The following is a 24,726-nucleotide window of genomic DNA, read 5'->3' as shown; positions in this document are numbered from 1 at the left end:
AACCAATAAAAGAAGTAGTATGCCAGGTTGGAACAATCATGTTAGGGGAAATTCAAAATAGATCTACCTTTTGGCATAACCTACAGAAAGATGCAGGATGCTCCAGATCTTTTGGAAAACTCTATGGAAAGTTTCAGGGTGCTACAGACCATTTGGCCTAACCCACAAAAAGATGCATGGTACTGCAGACGTTTTGGCATGACCTACGGAAAGATGCAGCAGGCCCTAAACATATAACCTGCAGAAAGATGCAGGAGTGCCCAAGACCTTTTGGCACAACCTACGGAAAGAAGCAGGGGGAGCCCCATTCCTTTTGGCATAATCTATAGAAGGCTGCAGGGGGGCCCCAGAACTTCTGGAATTACCTACGTAAAGATGCAGGGGGCCCCAGAGATGGTTGGTGGCCCCAGCTCAGGTGTGGCACCAGGGCTCAATATCAAGCAAGAGGATTAACCCTTAAACCCCGCAAATCATATATATATGCTTTCAGTGACAACCAAAACCGCGCATGTCATATATATATGATTTCATGTCTAGCACTATAATTTAACCCCCCCCCCCCCCGCCTGGGATAGGGGCAGCTTTAGTGCAGCCACGACCGATAGTTGCCAGATGCCACCTAGAAAAAAATCCAGGCCAACATTCTTGGGTGTTACAGCGTCAGTATTGAGCAAGCCACCAAGGCTGATGCACACAGCACGAGCTCACAGCACCGCTGTTCAACGTGTGACCACAGCATCGCCTACAAATGCCATAATAAATATGTTCCTGCTATTATTTAGCGATGATAGTATTACAGAAGACCCCTGACTGTGATAGAACTGACCAGGATTCTGATAATAGCAGAATTGTGGTGATATTTAGCGCTGTGCTCCATTGAGGGAGGAGTAATGCTGTGGGAGGGAGGATGGTGGCGTCGTTTTCTGACTGTGTGTGGCCACCTTTTATTGACTGCACTCACCATACCAGCTTAGTGGTTCGCTATGGTGAACACAAATGTAGATACTTATATATAACGTGTGTATAGAGTGTAATAACAGCAATAGGAGTAGGTTGGGAGCCGCCATTTTGGTGATGGAGGTGCGTCGTCTGCACCACTTATCATGTTGTTTACTGGTGGCCACTATGATATTTGGCCACCATACCAGCTTATTTGTACAGGTATTGTGAATAAAACAGGTAGATACTTTTATGTAATGTGCATATATAGCGTAATAACACCACAAACAGTATTGTCGGATTAGAAATATTTGTGCGTCTGGCCTTGAGGGTGGCCGCCACCAGCTGACTGTATGAGTAGCTATGTCTTTGTGCCTTTACTCACCATATAAGCTTAGATGTACAGTTATGGTGAACAAAACATGTAAATACTTATATATAACATATGTGCTTAGTGAAAAAATGCAAAAACAGTATTGGGGAGGAGAATGAGAGCGAGTGATGTGTTGAGGGAGGGAGTGGCAAAGAGTGGCTGGCTGGTGTGTGGCGGTCACTCCTCGTTGCATTTTGACTCACAAGACCGACTTAGTGGTTCGTTGTGGTGAGCAAAACATGCAGATACTTATATATAACCTGTGTATATAGTGTAATAACAGCAAAACTATTTGTTTATTGTTTTATGAACATAATAATTGAATCACTAATATGCACACCACAATTTTGAGTACAGCGATAATTCACACATTTTATTATATAAATATAACACAATTCACTGTATTGAATAATATTACTGCAAAAAACTAAGAAAAAATCAATCAGAGACATTGAAATAATTTGGTAATAATATATTTGTAGAAACTGCCGCCTGACAGCTCGAGCGGAGTAGACCTCGTCTGATGAAGGCTTTGTCAACACTCCTTTTTTGCCAGACTTCCCTATCCTATTGCGACTAAAATATGCCATCTACAATTTTTTTGTTAATTTTTCCATGATCAGGGAACCCAAATGAACACTTTTATAAGATATCTCGAACGCTCATCCGCTCCTGACGACCCTGCTCCCCCTCCAGCTTTATCAGCTGCTCCTTGAGCCCACAACATCCCTAACATGATGTAACAACCCCAGAAGGCAGCTAAGTACCCAGTGACCTAAATGTGACCGAAATATTCGACAAAACCTAACCTACTACCTCATCTCGACCTCATTAGTGTTGCTCCCTGGAGGAAGCTAACCTGACGTTTGCTGCTGCCATATCAACAAGTCTACCCCATCTGCTGTATACATCTCTGCTGCTACCATGCTAAACAATTCTAAGCTCGGCAAGGCCGTAAAGAATGATAGCACACCTATCAGGATGAACCCAACCAGCCAAGCTAGCAACAGGAATAATGCGGCTGTCTCCCCCTTAGGGGCTACCGGGGGGAGTACCGACCCTCCCTGCGTCAACAATAACAAACCTTCTCAGCTGATTGAAGCGTCGTCACTGACTCGAGCCTTACAACAGTTATGTAACCATATGGAGCAACTTAAACGAGCTGCCTCCCCATGTACTGACTTTAAGCGTCCCGCTGATAATCCATGGCTCAGATTATTGACTCAAATACATGATGACCAAAAGTCTATAATCCGAGAGCAGTCGGACCTGATAATGAAGCTTCAGAGTGATGCTTTGGCAATGCACAAGGCTAACCAAGATCTGTCTGCCAGAGTCGGCCACCTCGAACATGAATTAAGCTCTCTTCGGATCTCGGTTACTAACTTTAAACCAGCAGAAACCTCTAAGAAGCAAGAAGAGATGTTACAAAAGTTAGAGAACCACTTTAACTCCCTACAACAGCAACAAACTGCAACCCAAGACGAATCAGACCAACTTAAGCTCCTTGATTCTGTCATCATCTCATCACAGGATTTTCCCCATGAAACTGACAGAGAAGACTGTACTGCCATCGTGATCCAGGAATTGCGTACTAAGTTGAATTATTCAATCGAAGCAAGAGACATTAAGTCAGCTTATAGAGTGGGTACCAAATCATCTGGTGCAAACAACAGAAGGATACGCGTGAAGTTGGATAGCTGCTCCCGCAAGTCAGACCTTATCACTGCTGCAGTCGCTAGGAAATCCAAGGTTTATGTGAACGAATGTCTTACCAGATTCAGACAAAATCTCTTATTTAAACTACGTGGAATTCGCAATAGATCCACTGCTATTAAACATTGTTTTGTGCGCGATGGTAAAATAATAGCTAGGAAGACTGACTCTGGAAAAACTTATGTCATAACCACTGAGGCACACCTCACTTCTTTCCTGGATGACTGTGGGATATCAGCTGAATAACCAGAACATAATTTGTAGTCTCACATACAACCAAAGTGTACTTAAGCTCTGCCTTTCCTTTCCAAAGGTGTTTATTTTTATTTTTATTTTAATTTTTACTTTATTTTTTGTTTGTCATCTTTGCCTGTTTTATACTCTTAATTATTTGTTCTTAGTTAATCCCCTTGTCACTAAACCTAGGGCTTTTTATTACCCTGTTAATTAACCATTACTAAGCTAATTATCTTCAAGATCATTTTTTTATGATTATTATTATTTTTCTTATTATTTTTTATTTTACATTTATATTGTCAGTCTCTACTGATTTTTTGTGTTTTATTTTATGTAACTTCTGTGTCCTCCCTGGCTATCTATTGGATCTTTATTTTACTTCTAAATTGTTACTATTTTATTGTATCTGCTTTTATTCTTGTGTTTTGCTTTATCGTGTATCTTGTATCGTTATCCCTCTGCATCTCTATGCACACTGATATTGATCCTGATCAAAATCTTCTGTCTCATATCTATACCAACCAGCACATTGATCATCATTATTGCAAGTATTTCACAGCACACCAGGCTAAAAACAAACTCCAAAATAGCACCTGTCTATCAGTTTATAACCAAAATGTTAGATCACTTGGTAAACATTTTGACGATTTAAATGCACTACTCACAGCACTAGGTACTAACCTATCGTTCATTATTTTAACAGAAACTTGGCTAAATAAAGACTATACCCAACTCTACAACTTAGCTGGTTATAAAGCCATTCATAACTGTAGGCCTAATAAAAAAGGTGGTGGCACAGCTATATATTACCGAGATACATTTATCTGCAACAGTGTTATTAGTGACAGAGATGACTACTGTGAATATACTTTTGCTCAGTTTACAATTAAATCCCTTAAATCCTCTTTGACTATTGGAGCCATCTATAGATTTCCTAATACTAACATAGCTTCTTTCTCAGACAACCTAAGGAATCTTATTATAAACAACAATCTCAACAAAAACCACATCATTCTGGGAGGAGACTTTAATATTGACCTGGGTCAACAAAACTACTCTCTAGTTGACTATTTCCTTAACAGCATGAACTCCTGTATGCTAATCCCCACTATCACCAAACCTACCCGAGTCACTCAAACATCAGCCACTACCTTGGACCACATATGGACAAACATAACAGCTCCCCTTGTATCTGGTATAATCTACGACAGAACAACTGACCACTATCCTACCTTTCTCATAGCGAACATGGACATAACACCACCAAAAAGCAAGAAATTTTCATTTAGGCTACACAGTGAATCAGCTTTAGACAATCTTACAGAGGCACTTCACAATATTAACTGGGATTCTGAATTCATTAATACCCATGATATAAATTCATTAGCTAACCTCTTCCTCTCCAAAACTCTAAGCCTCTACAACCTTCATTGTCCCCTTCTTACAAAGCAAGTAACTGACAAAAGATTAAACAATCCATGGCTCACAAATGGCATTCTCAACTCAATCAACAAGAAACATGAATATGAAAAGAAAGTTAGGATTGGCCTAGTTTCAAGGGAAGTAGCTAAAAGGTACTCATCAATGCTTACCAGTATCATAAGAAAGGCAAAACTTGCATATTATGTGAATAGATTCAATGAAGCAAAAGGTAACATGAAAAACACTTGGAAAACTATCTCTAGTATCCTAGGAACTAAACAACACTCACATAACCAAATAAAACTCTACAAGGATGGGGATATACCTTCAACTGATTTAGAAATGGCAAATGAATTTAATAGTTTCTTTTCATCGGTTGGTGCTAATCTTGCCAGTAAAATCCCACAGACTCAGACACATATTAACACATATCTCTCAGGCAGCTATCCAAACTCTCTTCTCCTTTCACCAATCAGCCCGGCAGATGTTGTGTCCATCATACACTCTCTAAAAACCAAGGCAGGGAACACCAGTGAAATTCCGTCCATTGTGTACAAGAGAGCCTCCCATGCCCTTGTCCCACCCATAGCACTACTGTTCAACAAATCTATAGAGTGTCACACCTTCCCTGATATCCTCAAAAAAGCAAGAGTAACGCCAGTCCATAAAGGAGGCAATCCGGCGGACATAAACAATTATAGACCAATATCAAATCTACCCATTCTATCAAAAATATTTGAAAAAATTATTTACAAACAGCTCTATTCCTACCTCGTAAAATTCGACATACTCAGCCCCTGCCAGTTTGGCTTCCGGTCCCAAAAGAGTACCAATGATGCAATCATTAGTCTCCTTGACATTATCTACTCAGCCCTTGACAAAAATGAGTTTCCGATTGGACTCTTCATTGACCTAAGAAAAGCCTTTGATACTGTTAATCACAACTACCTCTTATTTAAACTCCAGCATTATGGAATCCGAGGCCTTGCCCTTGACTACATCCGATCCTATCTTAGTGACAGACACCAATATGTAACCATCAATGATACAACTTCTTCCACTCTACCAATTACCGTTGGAGTGCCACAGGGCAGCATCTTAGGACCTCTTCTATTTCTTATATATATAAACGATCTGCCTAATGTCTCTAATATTCTCAAACCTATATTGTTTGCTGACGATACTACCCTTATCTACTCAAACCTCAACCCACATACACTAAATAATGTTGTGAATAATGAATTAAAAAAAGTCCACTTCATGATGTCAACGAACAAACTAACATTAAACATCGAAAAGACTTACTACATCTTATTTGGAAACAAATCATCAAATGCAATTCAGCTACAGATAGACAACATTAACATCAGTAATAAAAATGATGGCAAGTTTCTTGGCCTATTCCTAGACAAGAGACTCAACTTCAGCACCCACATTCAACACATAACTAAGAAAGTCTCTAAGACAGTTGGTATACTCTCCAAAATCAGATATTATGTTCCTAACTCTGCTCTCCTCTCACTATATTATGCACTAATCTACCCCTATCTTAATTATGGTATCTGTGCATGGGGGTCTACCACTGCAAACCACCTTAAGCCCATCATCACACAGCAAAAATCTGCTATCAGAATAATAACTAACTCTGCTTTCAGACAACACTCAGCTCCCTTGTTTAAATCTCTAAACTTGCTAAATATTAACTCCCTCCACACATTCTCTTGTGTCAACTACATTTACAAAACCCTGTTCTTAAATGCAAACCATGCTCTGAAACTCTCCCTGGACAGATGTAATAGGACCCATTATCACCACACCAGAAATAAATATCTCTTTGATATCCCCAGGGTCAAACTTAATCTGTGTAAACACTCTATGCAAATTAAGGGACCTAGTCTATGGAACTCACTCCCTAGTGAATTGAAAAACTGTAAAACTTTTGCCTTATTTAAAAGCAAAACCAAAAAGTACCTAACTTCATCTATTTAGTTTCCTACACTGAGCTTTAATTTGCTCTGTACCTAGTGGTACCCAATCTCCTAATTTTTATGTAATATCAAACAACCTTATCATTGTGTTCATTGCTGTCTTCTTTTATGTGCTAGCCATATGCTGTATTGTGACTACCAATTTTTGTCAACTACCATTCAAGCTGTCATTGCAATCAATCTTATATTGTTTCTGCTGTATTGTGCCTACCAATTTGTTGTCAACTACCATTTTAAGCTGTCATTGCAATCAATCATAGCTACCTATGTGCTTTAATATACTGTACCTATAATTTTCTCTCATCTTTTTTTTTTTTTTTTTTTTCATTCCATGTAATCTGTTATCATTTTTTTGTCTATAAATTTTGCAAGTATTTACCTCCTTAAAATTTTCTTAGATTAAGGACCTGCCCGAAACGCTGCGCGTGCTAGTGGCTTTACAAGACTGTAATTACCATAATTGTATCCTCACATTCCTTATGTACATTCTTGTATATGCATAAATAAATAAATAAATAAATAAATAAGATGAAAGAATTTTTTTATTTTTTTTTTTTGTTGCGCCTGTGGGTGTTAAAGCCATTTGGACCCCTAGCAGTTTGAGGGTTAAGAAAGAGAAAGATAATATTGTGAGATCAAAAGTAGCCGATAATCTTTCAAGGAAAAAGTTTTATGATTTTTTGGGTGAAATTAGAAAAAAAAAAGTTTCATGCAGAGGAGTAACAAAAGTTATAGATGATGTCTCTGGGACCCAATAATATATGAAATGGTTTAAAAGAAAAATCTTTAACATTGTAGAACACTACGAGGTGCAGGACATATGAGACTGAAACTGGCCTAATTACAGCTTTATGTGAAACCTGCATGGACCCTGCCCCCCCCCCCCTAATGTTAAACGCATGCACACAGTAACCCATGTAATGCTTCAGAAAACTTAGAAAGCTAAACAATAGGATTTATGATATTTTACATAATTGTGATATAATACAGTAATATATTATGATATATTACTGTATTTTATTTATTATTTTTGTATACAAGGGTTCTTACATTTTAGTACAACCAATAGCACGCATAGCATTTTGGGTGAAAGTCTGTGTGTCTTACAGGCTCTCTCTCCCATGGTACATCACCACCATGTATCTTACAGGCACACACTCCCATGGTACATCACCACCATGTGTCTTACAGGTACACTCTCTCATCGTACATCACCGCCATGTGTCTTACAGGCACACACTCCCATGGTACATCACCACCATGTGTCTTACAGGCACACTCTCCCATGGTACATCACCACCATGTGTCTTACAGGCACACTCTCCCATGGTACATCACCACCATGTGTCTTACAGGCACACTCTCCCATGGTACATCACCACCATGTGTCTTACAGGCACACTCTCCCATGGTACATCACTACCATGTGTCTTACAGGCACACACTCCCATGGTACAAAACCACCATGTGTCTTACTGGCACATTCTCCCATGGTACATCACCACCATCTGTCTTACAGGCACACACTCCAATGGTACAAAACCACCATGTGTCTTACAGGCACACTCTCCCATGGTACATCACCACCATGTGTCTTACAGGCACACGCTGTGGCATTGATCTCATTAGTTCCTTTGACAGGTTTGTCAATTCTAACTCTAGTACTCTTTCGGACCTGTCTGCCTTTAGAGGGGCCCTTATCCCCGTTCTTGACAGCTTGTTTTCAAAAAATAACCACCTTCCTCGTCGCTTCCAGCTTGCCCTTGCCTCCCTGAAATCTAACAACTCTATTCTTATCCTTCCAGACAAAAGCAATTCGGTGGTTGTCCTTGACCGTGAGGACTACCTCCGAAAAGCAGATGTCTTGCTCTCTGACTCTCACACTTATGCTCCTCTGACTTCTAACCCTTTGGATCGCCTCAAAACTTCCTTTAACCGCAAACTAAGACAGCTCTCTAGTCTTTGCCCTCCTGACTTTGATCTCATTAAACGTTTCCGTGTCATCTGCCCTTCTCTTCCTTATTTCTATGGTCTTCCTAAGACTCATAAACCTGGTGTTCCTCTTCGTCCTATCATTTCTTCACGGGGCTTTGTCAGCTATCCTCTTGCCTCCTGGCTCGCTAAAACCCTGACACCTTACCTTGGCACTTTTTCCCCTGCCCACCTTCGTCATTCTCAGGACTTTATAGATAGACTGCGCCTGCAACCCTCTTGTAAAATGCTTAGTCTTGATGTCGACTCTCTGTTCACTAATGTTCCGCTCGATGACGTTCTCTCTTTCCTCAGACAGAAGGCGTCAGAGGGTCTCCTTCCTCTCCCACTTCCCACTGACGTTTTCCTCGATCTCATTAGACTCTGTGTAATCTAACTCTTTCTCTTTCAACGGTAAATATTACACTCAAACTTTCGGCGTCGCTATGGGTTCCCCTCTCTCCCCTGTTCTTGCTAATTTCTACATGGAATACTTCGAAACTGTTCTTCTTCCTTCTATTGATACTCGTCCCTCTCTCTGGCTTCGCTATGTTGATGACATTTTTGCTTTATGGCCTCATGGCCTTAATCTTTTCCAGCCTTTCCTCTCCTCTCTTAACAATCTGGCTCCTTCTATCCATTTCAAAGTTGAGTGGGAATCTAATTCCCTCCTTCCTTTTCTTGATGTTCATGTTCACAGCTCTGTGTCTGGGTTCTCTTTCTCTGTCTACCGTAAACCCATGCATAGTGGCATGTACATTCACTTCTTTTCCTACCATCCTCCTTCTGTCAAGAAAAGTGTCCTCGTCTCTCTCCGCGCTCTACGCATCAGCGACCCTCAGTTTCTTGATTCTGAAATTGCCTTTATCTACAAATCATTCTCTCGCCTTGGTTATCCTTTGCATTTCATCAACTGTGCCCACTCTCAAGCTAAACGAAATTTCTTTCATCCTAAACCTGCTTCCAACACTAGTAGCACTGTACTATGCCTTCCCTTCATATCTGAACTCAAAACTTTTACCAATACCTTTCGTCCTCTTGACATTAAACTCGCCTTTCGACAAACTAACACACTTCGTAGCAATCTAGTTCACACTGCTCCTCCTGCTTCTAATCCTGCTGGTGTCTACACTATTTCCTGTTCATCTGTCCTCTCCAATACTTTGGCGAAACTGGCCGTACACTGAATGACAGACTTAAAGAACACAAGCGAAGTGTTATGTCTGCAGACACTAACAATGCTCTCTTCTGCCATGTGAGGGATTCTAATCATCCCATTGATTGGTCTTCCTCCAAAATAATCTTTCCTGCCTCTACTCTACACAGACGCCGTCTTGTAGAATCGGCTCTTATTAACAATGTACCCAACATGAACTTGAGTCCTGGCTTTGTTGCTGTGGACTCTTCCCTTTCACAGTATATACTCAAATGCTCTAATCTTTCTAACAAACGTGACTTAACATAAGCTTTCCCCCTTCCATTTCTTTCTTTCTCTTTCCCTTTCTTTCCCTCTTCTCCCTTTTTCTGTTCATTGTCTTCTACGCTCCCTTGCTATCCTCTTCTTTTTCCTATTACCATCTCCTTCGGTGGTTATAATAGGAGCTGCCTCGTATGGGCCAATAGGCCTGCTGCAGTTCTCATTACTTCTATCCCCTACACCTGACTTTCCTCCTCAGCTCTCTCTCTTGCCTATTTAATGCCTGTCCCTACCTGTCCTCATCACAATCGACTTGAGAATGATCCAGGACGGACCGAAACGTCGTCGTCTCTTCAATTTCTAGTGTGTGGTCTGGTCAACATACTTCAGCCACGTTATTGTGACTCATCGCCTGCATAAGGTAGGTTACATTGAGTTAATTAGTTAGTACTTAGTTTTTATCTTAAACTGGTTGGGAGAAGTACAGTGTTGCTGTGCTGGTGAAAGAACACCTAAAGGTAAATTAAATAATGATTGCGAATCCACAAGAAGTTGACATAATAGCACTAGAGATCTGCAATCAGGATGATAAACTTTCCCTAAAGAATTTGACAAACACTTGCTGATAGGACATGAAGTAAATGAGATGTATGTCAAGTTTTGTGAAATATATGATAAAAGCACAACAAAATTTATACCAAAGGAGAGATGCAGAACTAGGAAAAGGGGTTTGTTCAACAGAAATTGCGAGAGGGCCAGAGACCCAAACACACACAAATGGAATCAATATATAGCAAGAGGCCAAACCCCCTCGTAAGGCTTGTCACCTGAATGCACTAACATGTGAGTCTTCATATGTACATGCTGACTGAATTTCTTCCCACACTCTGGACATTCATGAGGTTTCTCACCTGAATGCACTAACATGTGAGTCTTCATACTTCCACCTTGACTGGATCTCTTCCCACACTCCCACTTCCCACACTTCCCACACTCTAGACATTCATGAGGTTTGTCACCTGAATGCACTAACATGTGCCTTATTATAGTTCCACGTCCTCTAAATTTTTTGCCACACTCGGCACATTGAAAAGGTCTCTCATCCGCATGCACCATCATGTGAGTCTTCATATTTCCACGCTCACTGAATCTCTTCCCACACTCTGGACACTCGTGAGGTTTCTCACCTGAATGCACTAACATGTGGCGCTTCACATGTGAAGGACTGGGGAATACCTTCTGACACTGTGGACACGGGTGAGTCTTCATCTTCTTTATGACAGGTGCAGTTTGTGTGAAGGTTTTCTCCCCCGGATGTTGGGAGAAGCGTCAAGGCTTGAGTGTTGTTTCTTAGAGTTAGACTTGATGTGAGTTAGACTTGGCGGTCAATGGTGGTGCTTCTTCTTTATGATAGGTGCAGTTTGTGTCAAGGTTTTCCCTTAATGCTCGTGCTGGATATCGACGAAGATTAATGAATGACGAAGATTAAGCCACCTAAAAGGTGGCACGGGAATGAATAGCCCGTAAGTGGAGACCTTTCTGAGCAATTACCAGTATCAATAGATGATACTGGAGATCTGTGGAGGTGCGACTGCACCCTGCGTGACTGCTGGATATCACCGGCTGGTGCTGCTTATATGGAGGCGGTCGCGCACCCCTCTTCACCTAAGCGTTCCAATGTTTTTGTCTGGGTCCACATTTCATTTTTCCTGTTTCTTATTTTTGTTTATAACTAGTAATTTACAATTAACACTTGTATTTATCCTCATGTTTTTCAATCAAAGAATGTACTTGGAATTGTTTCTTTAAACATAATGCCACACGATTATACTTTTAAAAGGAAACAGCTCTCCCATAGTGGATGCACTACTGGGCATAGAGCTGACAAGTGTGAGTTTCATTTTCACTTTTATTTTATTTATTTATTTATAAATTTATTTATTTATTTATTCATTTATTTATATATAAGAAGGTACATTGGATTAGTGAAAGTGCATCCCCCTCGTTAAACAACAATTCCTCTCCCTGAGCAAAAGCAGCAGTACACCGAGAACTTCAACAAGATCTTGTAGGTCTGAAGTTAAGAACATAAGAACAAGGTAACTGCAGTAGGCCTATTGGCCCATACGAGGCAGCTCCTATCTATAACCACCCAATCCCACTCATAAACATGTCCAACCCACGCTTGAAACAATGGAGGGACCCCACCTCCACCACGTTACGCGGTAATTGGTTCCACAAATTAACAACCCTGTTACCGAACCAGTATTTACCTAAGTCTTTCCTAAATCTAAACTTATCCAATTTATACCCATTGTTTCGTGTTCTGTCTTGTGTTGACACATTTATATCCCCCTTATGTCCATTCATCCACTTGTAAACCTGTATCATGTCACCCCTAACTCTTCGCCTTTCCAGTGAATGCACCTCCAAAGGATACCTGATCAACCAGGCTGTGACTCATACGTCAGGCTGCGAGCAGCCGCGTCCAACAGCCTAGCTGGTTGATCAGTCCAGCAACCAGGAGGCCTGGTCGACGACCGGGCCGCGGGGACGCTAAGCCTCAGAAGCACCTCAAGGTAACCTCAAGGTAATGCAATTTAAGCTTTGTTAGTAACAAGACACCTGGTGTGGTTCTTAAGCTATATCTTGCTCTGGTTAGGCCCCATTTAGATTATGTAGTTCAGTTTTGGTCGCCTTATTATAGAATGGATGTAAATTCACTTGAACGTGTCCAACATAGGATGACTAAGTTAATTCCCCAAATTAGAAATCTTTCATATGAAGAAAGGTTAACAAAGCTTAAGTTGCATTCACTGGAAAGGCGAAGAGTTAAGGGTGACGTGATAGAGGTTTACAAGTGGATGAATGGACGTAACAGGGGCGATATTAATAGGGTATTATAAATATCAACACATAAGAACAAAGGTAACTACAGAAGGCCTATTGGCCCATACGAGGCAGCTCCTATCTATAACCACCAAATCCCACTCATTGTCCACTACTTGTCCAACCGGCGTTGAAACAATCGAGGGACCCCACCTTTCTGAGCAATTACCAGTAAACGCGGTAATTGGTTTCACAAATCAACAACCCTGTTACCAAACCAGTATTTACCCAAGTCTTTCCTAAATCTAAACTTATTCAATTTATACCCATTGAAGGCCAATAGGCCTTCTGCAGTTGCCTTTGTAATAATGATGATAGGGTTACAAGACACGAGCTAGATGGTGTTGAGATTGCAAAGTCGAATTGCGAAAGGGATCTGGGAGTTATGATAAGTAAGAATTTAAAACAAAATCAATGCATGAATGTTCGTAATAAGGCAAATAGGATACTGGGATTTATTAATCGAAGCGTTAGTAACAAGACACCTGGTGTGGTTCTTAAGCTATATCTTGCTCTGGTTAGGCCCCATTTAGATTATGCAGTTCAGTTTTGGTCGCCATACTATAGAATGGATATAAATTCACTTGAACGTGTCCAGCGTAGGATGACTAAGTTAATTCCCCAAATTAGAAATCTTTCATATGAAGAAAGATTAACAAAGCTTAAATTGCATTCACTGGAAAGGCGAAGAGTTAGGGGTGACATGATAGAGGTTTACAAGTGGATGAATGGACATAACAAATGAGATATTAATAGGGTATTAAAAGTATCAACACAAGACAGAACACGAAACAAATGGGTATAAATTGGATAAGTTTAGATTTAGGAAAGACTTGGGTAAATACTGGTTCAGTAACAGGGTTGTTGATTTGTGAAACCAATTGCCGCGTAACGTGGTGGAGGTTGGGTCCCTCGATTGTTTCAAGTGCGGGTTGGACAAGTATATGAGTGGGATTGGGCGGTTATAGATAGGAGCTGCCTCGTATGGGCCAATAGGCCTTCTGCAGTTACCTTTGTTCTTATGTTCTTCTTATGTTAAATCAACACAAAGCTGCTATTAGGACAATATCCAACTCTGGCCCCAGACATCACTCGGTACCCCTACTCAAATCTCTGAATATGTTAGAAATTAAGTCACTGCACATTCTCTCATGTGTATTATACATATATAAAACGCTAAACTGTAATGTCAGTCCTGACCTCAAAAGCTTCATAGAAGGTTGTAACAGAACCCATGAGCACCACACCGGAAATAAATACAGTTTTGATATTCCAAGAGTACGATTTAATCAAACTAAAAATGCTCTACAAATCAAGGGACCAAGAATGTGGAATGACCTTCCCAACCATGTTAAAGACTGTACATCTCTCAACCAATTTAAGATAAAAACGAAGCTATACCTAATAATTTCCCTGTAACCTACCTTACCCCTCTATTGTATTTGTCGACCTAATTGTATTTGTGCTGCTTTTTCAGCCATGTTTCCCCCCCCCTTTTTTTTTTTTTTTTATTTGTTCTTAACTCTCAAAGTCTCAAAGACTCAAAGTCTCAAAGAGGGAATCAAAACAGAGCCACACACAGAAACTATTTGGATTGAATTAAACGAAAAAGCTAATAATATTATAATAGGAGTAATATATAGGCCACCAAATTTAGACAGAATGGAAGCAAAGCATCTATGGGATGAAATATCTAGAGCATCTAGATCTAACAGTATTTATGTCATGGGTGACTTTAATTTTAGCGGAATAAACTGGTTGAACAAAACAGGGAATAGTGAAGCAGAAGATTTTCTAGAAATAATTGACGATTGCTTTCTTACGCAACACATTAAGGAACCAACACGGGAAAATAATATTTTAGATTTAGTGTTAACTAACAGGGAAACGCAAATTAATGACATCGAAATAGGGAGTGAGCTAGGGAGCAGTGATCACAAAGAAATCAGATTTAGCATAGAATGGAATAGACCAGTAGGAGAAAATTCTGTTAAAGTGCCAGATTTTCGAAAAGCTGATTTTAATAGCCTAAGAAATTTTTTGGGTCAAATTGATTGGAAAGTCTTGGGTATGGGGTGGGGGCCGGTCTTGGAGCGAGACATGAACCCAGCGATAGGTGACTTAAATGGGGATTTCGATGTGGATTCAATATATAACTTATTTAAGAATATTCTAAACAAAGCACAGGAACGTAGTATACCATACAAATTGAATAGATCGAATACTAATGACCCAAAGTGGATAACAAAGAATTTGAAGAACCTTATAGGTAAAAAGAGAGCTTGGTACAAAAGGATTAAAAATGGGGAGGTCACTTTAGAACAGGAATTCGTACAACTGGTTAGAAATGTTAATAAAGAGATAAGGAAAGCAAAAAGAAACTATGAAGTTCGCATAGCAGGGCAAGCAAAGACAAATCCTAAAGGGTTTTTTCAGTTATATCGTACCAAGACTAGGGAAAGGATAGGTCCATTAAAAACTGAGACAGGTCAAATAACAGATAGTGATGAAGAGATGAGTAGTATTTTTAATAAATATTTTGTATCTGTATTTACTAAAGAGGAACTTAACAATATGCCTTCAGCCGAACAAGTCTATGTGGGTGGGGACGAGGACAGGTTGACGAGTTTAGCAGTTACCAGGGAGGATGTTCTTAAACAAATAGTAAAACTCAAACCAAACAAATCCCCAGGGCCGGATGAAGTGTTTGCCAGGGTGCTTAAAGAATGCAAAGAGGAGCTTTGTGACCCACTGTCAACCATATTTAATAAATCAATAGAGACAGGCAGAGTGCCAGAGTTTTGGAAAGTTGCTAATGTGATACCAGTTTTTAAGAAAGGAGATAGATCACTTGCGTCTAACTATCGACCAATTAGCCTAACGTCTATTGTGGGAAAGTTACTCGAATCTATAATAGCAAATAAAATTGTCTTCATCTTGAAAAACATAAATTAATAATTGAGTCGCAACATGGTTTTATAAATGGCCGTTCATGTTTAACAAATTTGTTATCTTTTTATTCTAGCATTGTTGAGGCAGTTGATAGTGGTAAGGATTGCGATGTTGTATACCTTGACTTTAGCAAAGCTTTTGATACAGTGCCACATGAAAGACTGATTAAAAAGATAGAGTCTCATGGTATTGGGGGTGCTATATTAAGCTGGATTAGGGCATGGCTATACCAAAGGAAACAGAGAGTTAGTATAAATGGAATCAAGTCAGAGTGGGAAAATGTTGTAAGTGGAGTGCCTCAAGGCTCTGTCCTGGGACCTCTGTTGTTTATAATATATATAAATGATTTAGATTCAGGTTTGAGTAGCAACATTTGCAAATTTGCCGATGATACGAAAATCGGTAGGGAAATTAATTCGGAGGAGGACTCACTATCACTTCAAGTTGATCTTGATAGGGTTTTGAAATGGTCAAAGGATTGGCAGATGCAGTTTAATGCTGATAAATGTAAAGTTCTGAGGTTAGGTAATGATGATAGAGTTACAAGATACGAGCTAGATGGTGTTGTGATTGCGAAGTCGGATTGCGAAAGGGATCTGGGAGTTATGATTAGTAAGAATTTAAAACAAAAGGATCAATGCATAAATGTTCGTAATAAGGCAAATCGGACACTTGGATTTATTAATCGCAGCGTTAGTAACAAGACACCTGGTGTGGTTCTCAAGCTATATCTTGCTCTAGTTAGGCCCCATTTAGATTATGCAGTTCAGTTTTGGTCGCCATATTATAGAATGGATATAAATTCACTTGAACGTGTCCAGCGTAGGATGACTAAGTTAATTCCCCAAATTAGAAATCTTTCATATGAAGAAAGATTAACAAAGCTTAAGTTGCATTCACTGGAAAGGCGAAGAGTTAGGGGTGACATGATAGAGGTTTACAAGTGGATGAATGGACATAACCGGGGGGATATTAATAGGGTATTAAAAGTATCAACACAGGACAGAACACGAAACAATGGGTATAAATTGGATAAGTTTAGATTTAGGAAAGACTTGGGTAAATACTGGTTCAGTAACAGGGTTGTTGATTTGTGGAACCAATTGCCGCGTAACATTGTGGAGGTGGGGTCCCTCGATTGTTTCAAGCACGGGTTGGACAAGTATATGAGTGGGATTGGGTGGTTATAGAATAGGAGCTGCCTCGTATGGGCCAATAGGCCTTCTGCAGTTACCTTTGTTCTTATGTTCTTATGTTCTTAAGCTTTAGTCATTTAAGTTTTTCATGCACGAAACGCTTTGTGTAATAGTGGCTTTAGGCATTGTATGTACTAGCCCTATCTATAAATCCATCATTCTTTGTAAAATCTCTTTTATGTACCTTACCTAAATAAACATTTATTTATTTATTTATTATTTATATATATTATAAACAACAGAGGTCCCAGGACAGAGCCCTGATGTACTCGATCCACTAACAACATTTTCCCACTCTGACTTGACTCCATTTATACTAACTCTCTGTTTCCTTTGGTATAGCCATGCCCTAATCCAGCTTAATATAGCTCCCCCAATACATAAGAACATAAGAACAAAGGTAACTGCAGAAGGCCTATTGGCCCATACGAGGCAGCTCCTATTTATAACCACCAAATCCCACTCATATACATGTCCAACCCTCGCTTGAAACAATCGAGGGATCCCACCTCCACCACGTTCCTTGTGGGAGGAAATGATGTTGGTCGAGTTAGGAGTGAAGTTGATTGATTGATAAAGATCAATTACGGTCCGTGCCCAAGAGGTGGCACGGACCGTAAATGGTATTTTTTTTTCTCAGTATTCTGAGGTTGCATTTAACCATCAAGCTGTTATCGCGGGGGAGGATACTGCTTCACATGAGGGTGAAGCAGTATCACAAGCACACCCTCTTTATGAGGGTGTCCAGCTGCTGGACACCTTTGTTGACCAGGAGAGTGGCTGTGTTGATGGCTTCAGGGTGGCCACTGCATGATTCAGGAACTCTTAAAGCTCTTCTAAGGTCATTGGTTGCTTCACATTCCAGAAGATAGTGAAGTAATGGCTTTTCTGTGACAGTTTGGCAGAAGATGCACTCTCTCTGTCGGGGTTCACCAATCTCCCAGTTGCATCTGTAACCTAGACGTAGTCTATATAACCTAACTGCTATTTCCCTGTGGATTCCTTTTGGGATATTTAACCTTTCTAATTTGGTTGCCTGAAGATACCATGTTGCAGATGACGAACCCTCATCTATTCTCTGGTGCAGGTAGGCTTTGTTGAGATGTGAGAGTTTTTTGGTGATGATATTTTTTATGTTCTCTAGGCTGGGTTGAATTGTTTTATGTATCACTGGATGACGAGTTGCCAATTTAGCAATTTCATCAGCTTTTTCATTTAATGGGATTCCAATATGGGATGGGATCCAGTTTAAAGTTATGTTGAGTCCTTTGCCTTTAGCGACTGCTCCAAGATACAAAATGGTGGTAATTATTTCCACATTATCTTTCCACTGTTTTTGTCCTAGTATTTGAAGTGCAGCTTTTGAGTGTGTATGATTGCATTTTGAGTGTTTTGTGCAATCACATATGCGAATGCCTGTTATATGGCAAACAGCTCAGTTTGGGTTGATGATACTAGTCCTCCCAGTCTCCAATATGCCTGTACGCTGGTCGTGCAAAGAGCAGCGCCAGCACTCTCATTTTCTGTGTCCACCGATCCGTCTGTGAAGATGTGGGTGGCTACTGCTATGCTATACGTTTGCTCTTCTATTATGCGCCTTAGGATTGTCGGATCATAGGAAGCCTTTTTCATTGGGAGACTTTCTATTACTATTTTGAAAGTAGGCTCTTCCCACGGCGCGGAAGGAGTGTAATTTGGGTGTGGATGATCACCCTCTCTATCAATAATCATGTTTTTTAAATGTAGTCTGTTTAGGACTTTTCCTGCTCTTGCAACCCAAGAGTTCCCAATGTTTTGGCCTAGTCCAACCACCAAGGCCTGCCGTACTGGGATTGGATCAGAAGAAATAATTATCTTACTGATAATTGTAGCTGTCCTTTGTGATATTCTTTCTTGTAGAGAGGGCAAACCCGTCTCCAGTTTCTTTTTTTTCTTTTTTTCTTTTCTTTTTTTCTTTTCAAGAGTTTCATGCCTGGTCCACATAGTGCCATTCTCCCAGTGCAGCTCTCATAGCATTGTTTTGGGCAACTTCAAGCTTTTTCCACTGTTGGTGTGATAGATTTGTGAGTGCAGGTGCGGCATAATCGATCACTGATCTGACTGCCTGTACATAGTATGTGCGAAGGACTTGCAGATTGGCTCCTCCAGAAAGGGAGGTTAGCGACCTGAGGATTGCCGTCTGGGCCGCAGTTCGCTCTCTCAAGTAAGTGACCTCAGCATTAAAATTCATGTGTGTGTCCAGGATGATTCCTAGATACTGATAGGTGTCGACCCATTCTATTGGTTGACCCTGTACAGTGAGTTGGATGTTGGGCTTCGCTATTTTTATGGGCATGGCCTTTGACTTTGAGGGGTTGAGTTTGATCCCAATCTGTTTTGCCTCTTTACTGATGCAGTCTAAGCATTTGGGTGCAAGGCGCGCCGCATCCCTTCCTTTTATGATGATGACAAAGTCGTCCGCGTAGTTTAGCAGCCTGCAGTGATGTGGGAGTTTCAACCTCATTATTCTTTCCATTAAACAGTTGAAGAGAAGAGGGCTAAGAATACCTCCTTGCGGTGTACCATTTTCATGTCTTTTGTACTCAGAGACTGTGCCATGAAGTTTTACTCTTGCTTCTCTGTTTATGAGACAGTTTTTGGTCCAGGAGAGCAGGTTGCCTCTGACCTCTTTGTCAATGAGGCAGCAGAGAATAGCTGGGGCGCTAGCCAGTTCAAAGGCTTTTTCGAGGTCCAGGAATATCAGCATTCCTGGTCTGTCATTCAAGTGGGCTAACAGAGTTGTAATACATTCCACTGTGCCAACCCCTCTTCTATAGGCATACATATCATGGTGCAGTTTAGGCATTTTCCACTCCAGTCTGTTGAGTGCCATTCTGTCAGCCGTCTTGGCTGCACAGCTTTGGAGAGAGATGGGCCTGGGATTAGCTGGATCTTTGGGTTTTGGGATCGGCACTATGTCTGCTCTATTCCAAGCAGAAGGTCTAGTTTGAGAAGTCCACGCTAAATTAATTATCCTTAGGTATGCAGCGTCTCCCTCTGGGCCGAGGTTTCTAATCATTTTATAGGTTATTTTGTCGGCTCCAGGGGATGTATCCTTGGAGTTTTTCTTAGCCCTATTGAGTTCATCCAGTGTGAAGGGGGCATTAGTGTCAGAGACTTCTTCACATGCTGTAAGGATTCTGTGCCACCTTTCTTCCTCTAGTCCAGTCTGTACTGCTAATACATCTGGTGGAAGTTGATTGCTGGCTGCTCTCTCTGCAAACCTGGTTGCCAGTACTTCGGCTTCCTGTTGAGGATCCTTGGGGTGTGGAGCTTTAGGTGTTTTATTCCCTTTGGCCCGGTGAATTTGCTGCCACATCTCCCCGAGAGGGGTGTGTTCATTCAGGTGTGAACACCATTCCAGCCACTTTTGTTCTTTTATTTGTCTGGTCTCTCGATGTACATGTTCCTTGACCTCACAAAGTAATATCCTGTTGCGGTCACTTGGCTGCTTTTTGAATAGCTTTCTTGTTCTATTGAGTCTATGGTTGAGTTCTTTGACACGTTCGCAATAGTACCAATGATCTTTATGGTGTCCGGTGGACTGTTTTTTCAGTGGGATTGAGTAGTTGGCTGCACTTTGAATCATAAGAACATAAGAACAAAGGCAACTGCAGAAGGCCTGTTGGCCCATACGAGGCAGCTCCTATTTATAACCACCCAATCCCACTCATATACATGTCCAACCCATGCTTGAAACAATCGAGAGACCCCACCTCCACAATGTTATGCGGCAATTGGTTCCACAAATCAACAACCCTGTTACTGAACCAGTATTTACCCAAGTCTTTCCTAAATCTAAACTTATCCAATTTATACCCATTGTTTCGTGTTCTGTCTTGTGTTGATACTTTTAATACCCTATTAATATCTCATTTGTTATGTCCATTCATCCACTTGTAAACCTCTATCATGTCACCCCCTAACTCTTCGCCTTTCCAGTGAATGCAACTTGAGCTTTGTTAATCTTTCTTCATATGAAAGATTTCTAATTTGGGGAATTAACTTAGTCATCCTACGCTGGACACGTTCAAGTGAATTTATATCCATTCTATAATATGGCGACCAAAACTGAACTGCATAATCTAAATGGGGCCTAACTAGAGCAAGATATAGCTTGAGAACCACACCAGGTGTCTTGTTACTAACGCTGCGATTAATAAATCCAAGTGTCCGATTTGCCTTATTACGAACATTTATGCATTGATCCTTTTGTTTTAAATTCTTACTAATCATAACTCCCAGATCCCCTTCGCAATTCGACTTCGCAATCTCAACACCATCTAGCTCGTATCTTGTAACTCTATCATCATTACCTAACCTCAGAACTTTACATTTATCAGCATTAAACTGCATCTGCCAATCCTTCGACCATTTCAAAACCCTATCTAGATCAACTTGAAGTGATTGTGAGTCCTCCTCCGAATTAATTTCCCTACCGATTTCCGTATCATCGGCAAATTTGCAAATGTTGCTACTCAAACCTGAATCTAAATCATTTATATATATTATAAACAACAAAGGTCCCAGGACAGAGTCCTGAGGCACCCCGTTTACAACATTTTCCCACTCTGACTTGACTCCATTTATACTAACTCTCTGTTTCCTTTGGTATAGCCATGCCCTAATCCAGCTTAATATAGCACCCCCAATACCATGAGACTCTATCTTTTTAATCAGTCTTTCATGTGGCACTGTATCAAAAGCTTTGCTAAAGTCAAGGTACACAACATCGCAATCCTTACCACTATCAACTGCCTCAACAATGCTAGAATAAAAAGATAACAAATTTGTTAAACATGAACGGCCATTTATAAAACCATGTTGCGACTCAATTATTAATTTATGTTTTTCAAGATGAAGACCAATTTTATTTGCTATTATAGATTCGGATAACTTTCCCACAATAGACGTTAGGCTAATTGGTCGATAGTTATACGCAAGTGATCTATCTCCTTTCTTAAAAACTGGTATCACATTAGCAACTTTCCAAAACTCTGGCACTCTGCCTGGCTCTATTGATTTATTAAATATGGTTGCCAGTGGGTCACAAAGCTCCTCTTTGCATTCTTTAAGCACCCTGGCAAACACTTCATCCGGCCCTGGGGATTTGTTTGGTTTGAGTTTTACTATTTGTTTAAGAACACCCTCCCTGGTAACTGCTAAACTCGTCAACCTGTCCTCGTCCCCACCCACATAGACTTGTTCGGCTGAAGGCATATTGTTAAGTTCCTCTTTGGTAAATACAGATACAAAATATTTAAATATTTATTAAAAATACTACTCATCTCTTCATCACTGTCTGTTATTTGACCTGTCTCAGTTTTTAATGGACCTATCCTTTCCGTAGTCTTAGTACGATATAACTGAAAAAAACCTTTAGGATTTGTCTTTGCTTGCTCTGCTATGCGAACTTCATAGTTTCTTTTTGCTTTCCTTATCTATTTTTTAACATTTCTAACCAGTTGTACGAATTCCTGTTCTAAAGTGACCTCCCCATTTTTAATCCTTTTGTTCCAAGCTCTCTTTTTACCTATAAGGTTCTTCAAATTCTTTGTTATCGACTTTGGGTCATTAGTATTCGATCTATTCAATTTGTATGGTATACTCACCCCTTTTGGGACTGGATATATTTTGTGCTACTAATTGTGATTGGGTCATTCTTCATGATCAACTTGTGCCTGGTTGTTATTGCTACTCAGTTTTCAGAGACTAAGAAGCGAGAAATGGAACGAATGAAAATGGAGCGTGCCAGGTTTCAGTCAACTAGTACACTTGCATCTGGTTCCACTTCGGAACCAAATTCATGCTATGCAGAAATTATAAAATATATTGCTCACTTATGGAGACGAGGAAAGAGAAAATTTTACATTCGGTACAAACAGTTTCGCCGGAGAAACAAGTCTGATCATCCTCATCAGCTGAGCCTCAAGAAGCAGCGTCGTCGTCGACAATATGAGGCAGCACAGAGTTCCATTATCAGTCGGGAAGGTGGAGCATCTGGAGTGACAAGCACTGTAGTAGCCATGGCTCCTACTGTTGGTGGCATTGGACCTGGTGGAGCTTTAACTGTGATGAATAACATAAGCTCAACATCTCCACAGCTTTTGTCACCTCCAGAAGTACACGAAGTTCCAGACGACTCGAGAAACAATAATGCTCCCCGCATTAGCCCAGAATTTTCTGACATAGATCCTCAAGCCTCCACACATCGTCCTGTTCTCCTCAAAATCTCAAGCGGTACAAGTGGGGATGGCAGCAATGAGCTCTTGCCACCATCACCAGGTGGTCAGGGCACCTGTACCCCACGACAGCATCGACGCAGCTCTGTCATGTTCAGTGATGTAGTGCTTCTCCATGGTCATGCTGGGGAGACAGCAACAAAAAATGTCTGTCACAGTGAGAAGACTACGCAAACTGACGATGAACCTCTAGATCCATCATATTTCCGTGAGCCCTTACCCCATCACCTCACACACCAGGACCACCTTCTCTTATGCCCCCTGCTCTACTACCCCCAGCCCTCCTACCCCTTAACAAGAATAAATCTTCCTTGCGTTCTGTCTCGCGAACACCCTCAAATAATGGTTCAGGGGGAAAAGGTTCTCTCACTTGTGGAGAACTACTGGCACTTAGTGGTGCTCTTTCTGCTGCTTTGCCCACACACTTGGGCATTGACTCCCGTTCCGTCCACACACTTTATTCTTCATTGGCCAAAGGAGTTAAACACTTTTCAGCACCAACTTTATTCTTTTCTGCTGATCAAGCCCCTGCAGGTTTCACAAATTACTATTCAGAGTCTGATTCCTGTGACTCAGAGTCTGACTGGAGTGATGAAGATTGGAAGGATGAGGGGACAAAACAGCCTTCTTTAGCCCACAGATTTTGTTCACAAATTCGTGTGTATATCCACACGGATCCACCAGCTTCTTCGTATCAAGAAGCTGGTGGATCACCGATACTTTCCACGGGGCATTCTTATTGCTATCCTCATCAACACCCTCAGCATGGGGATCGAGTACCATAACCAGCCAATGATGTTGACAATTATTGTGGAACTGAGCAACTTCGTCTTCTCAGCCGTGTTTGCCGTCGAAATGTTGCTAGAGGTTATTGCCGAGGGACCCTTTGGTTACATAAGCAATGGTTTCAATGTTTTTGATGGCATCATTGTCATCCTCAGGTAATGTGATAATAAATTTGAGAAAGTTGTTTGTAAGCTAATTTTAATTTTATGAATTTTTTTTTGCATTATTAGATTTAAGATTGTATTTTCTGACATGTCAAAAATAATTCCAGATACAGTAAATGGAAATTGGTTGGTACAAAGTTGTTATATTGTTAGAAAAATGCTAAGTTGATTTTTGAAGCACAAAAACAGTAATTTTATTACTACATATATGTAGTATTCAACACGAATATACAAACATCACTAACAACTTGAAATAATAATAAGATAAGAATAAAGGACACTACAGAAAGCATAAGTATACTTAGCTCCATACCCATTGAATTTTCATGTCATCTTCCACCCAAGGTGAGCATGGGATTAACAAGTGGATAATCTGGGAACATACAAACCAAACC

General features: G+C 40.5%; 1 pseudogene; it reads left to right on the top strand.

Annotated features, from left to right (window-relative positions):
- The first annotated feature begins 8,140 nt into the window (after window positions 1-8,140).
- Window positions 8,141-24,326, top strand: LOC138372350 (voltage-dependent T-type calcium channel subunit alpha-1G-like; annotated as a pseudogene).
- The last annotated feature ends 400 nt before the right edge of the window (window positions 24,327-24,726 follow it).

The sequence above is a fragment of the Procambarus clarkii genome, chromosome 38 (genome assembly GCF_040958095.1).
Source record: "Procambarus clarkii isolate CNS0578487 chromosome 38, FALCON_Pclarkii_2.0, whole genome shotgun sequence".
Taxonomy (NCBI): Eukaryota; Metazoa; Arthropoda; class Malacostraca; order Decapoda; family Cambaridae; genus Procambarus; species Procambarus clarkii.
The sequence above is the reverse complement of the archived record's forward strand: the minus strand, read 5'-3'. Positions and strand labels throughout refer to the sequence as shown.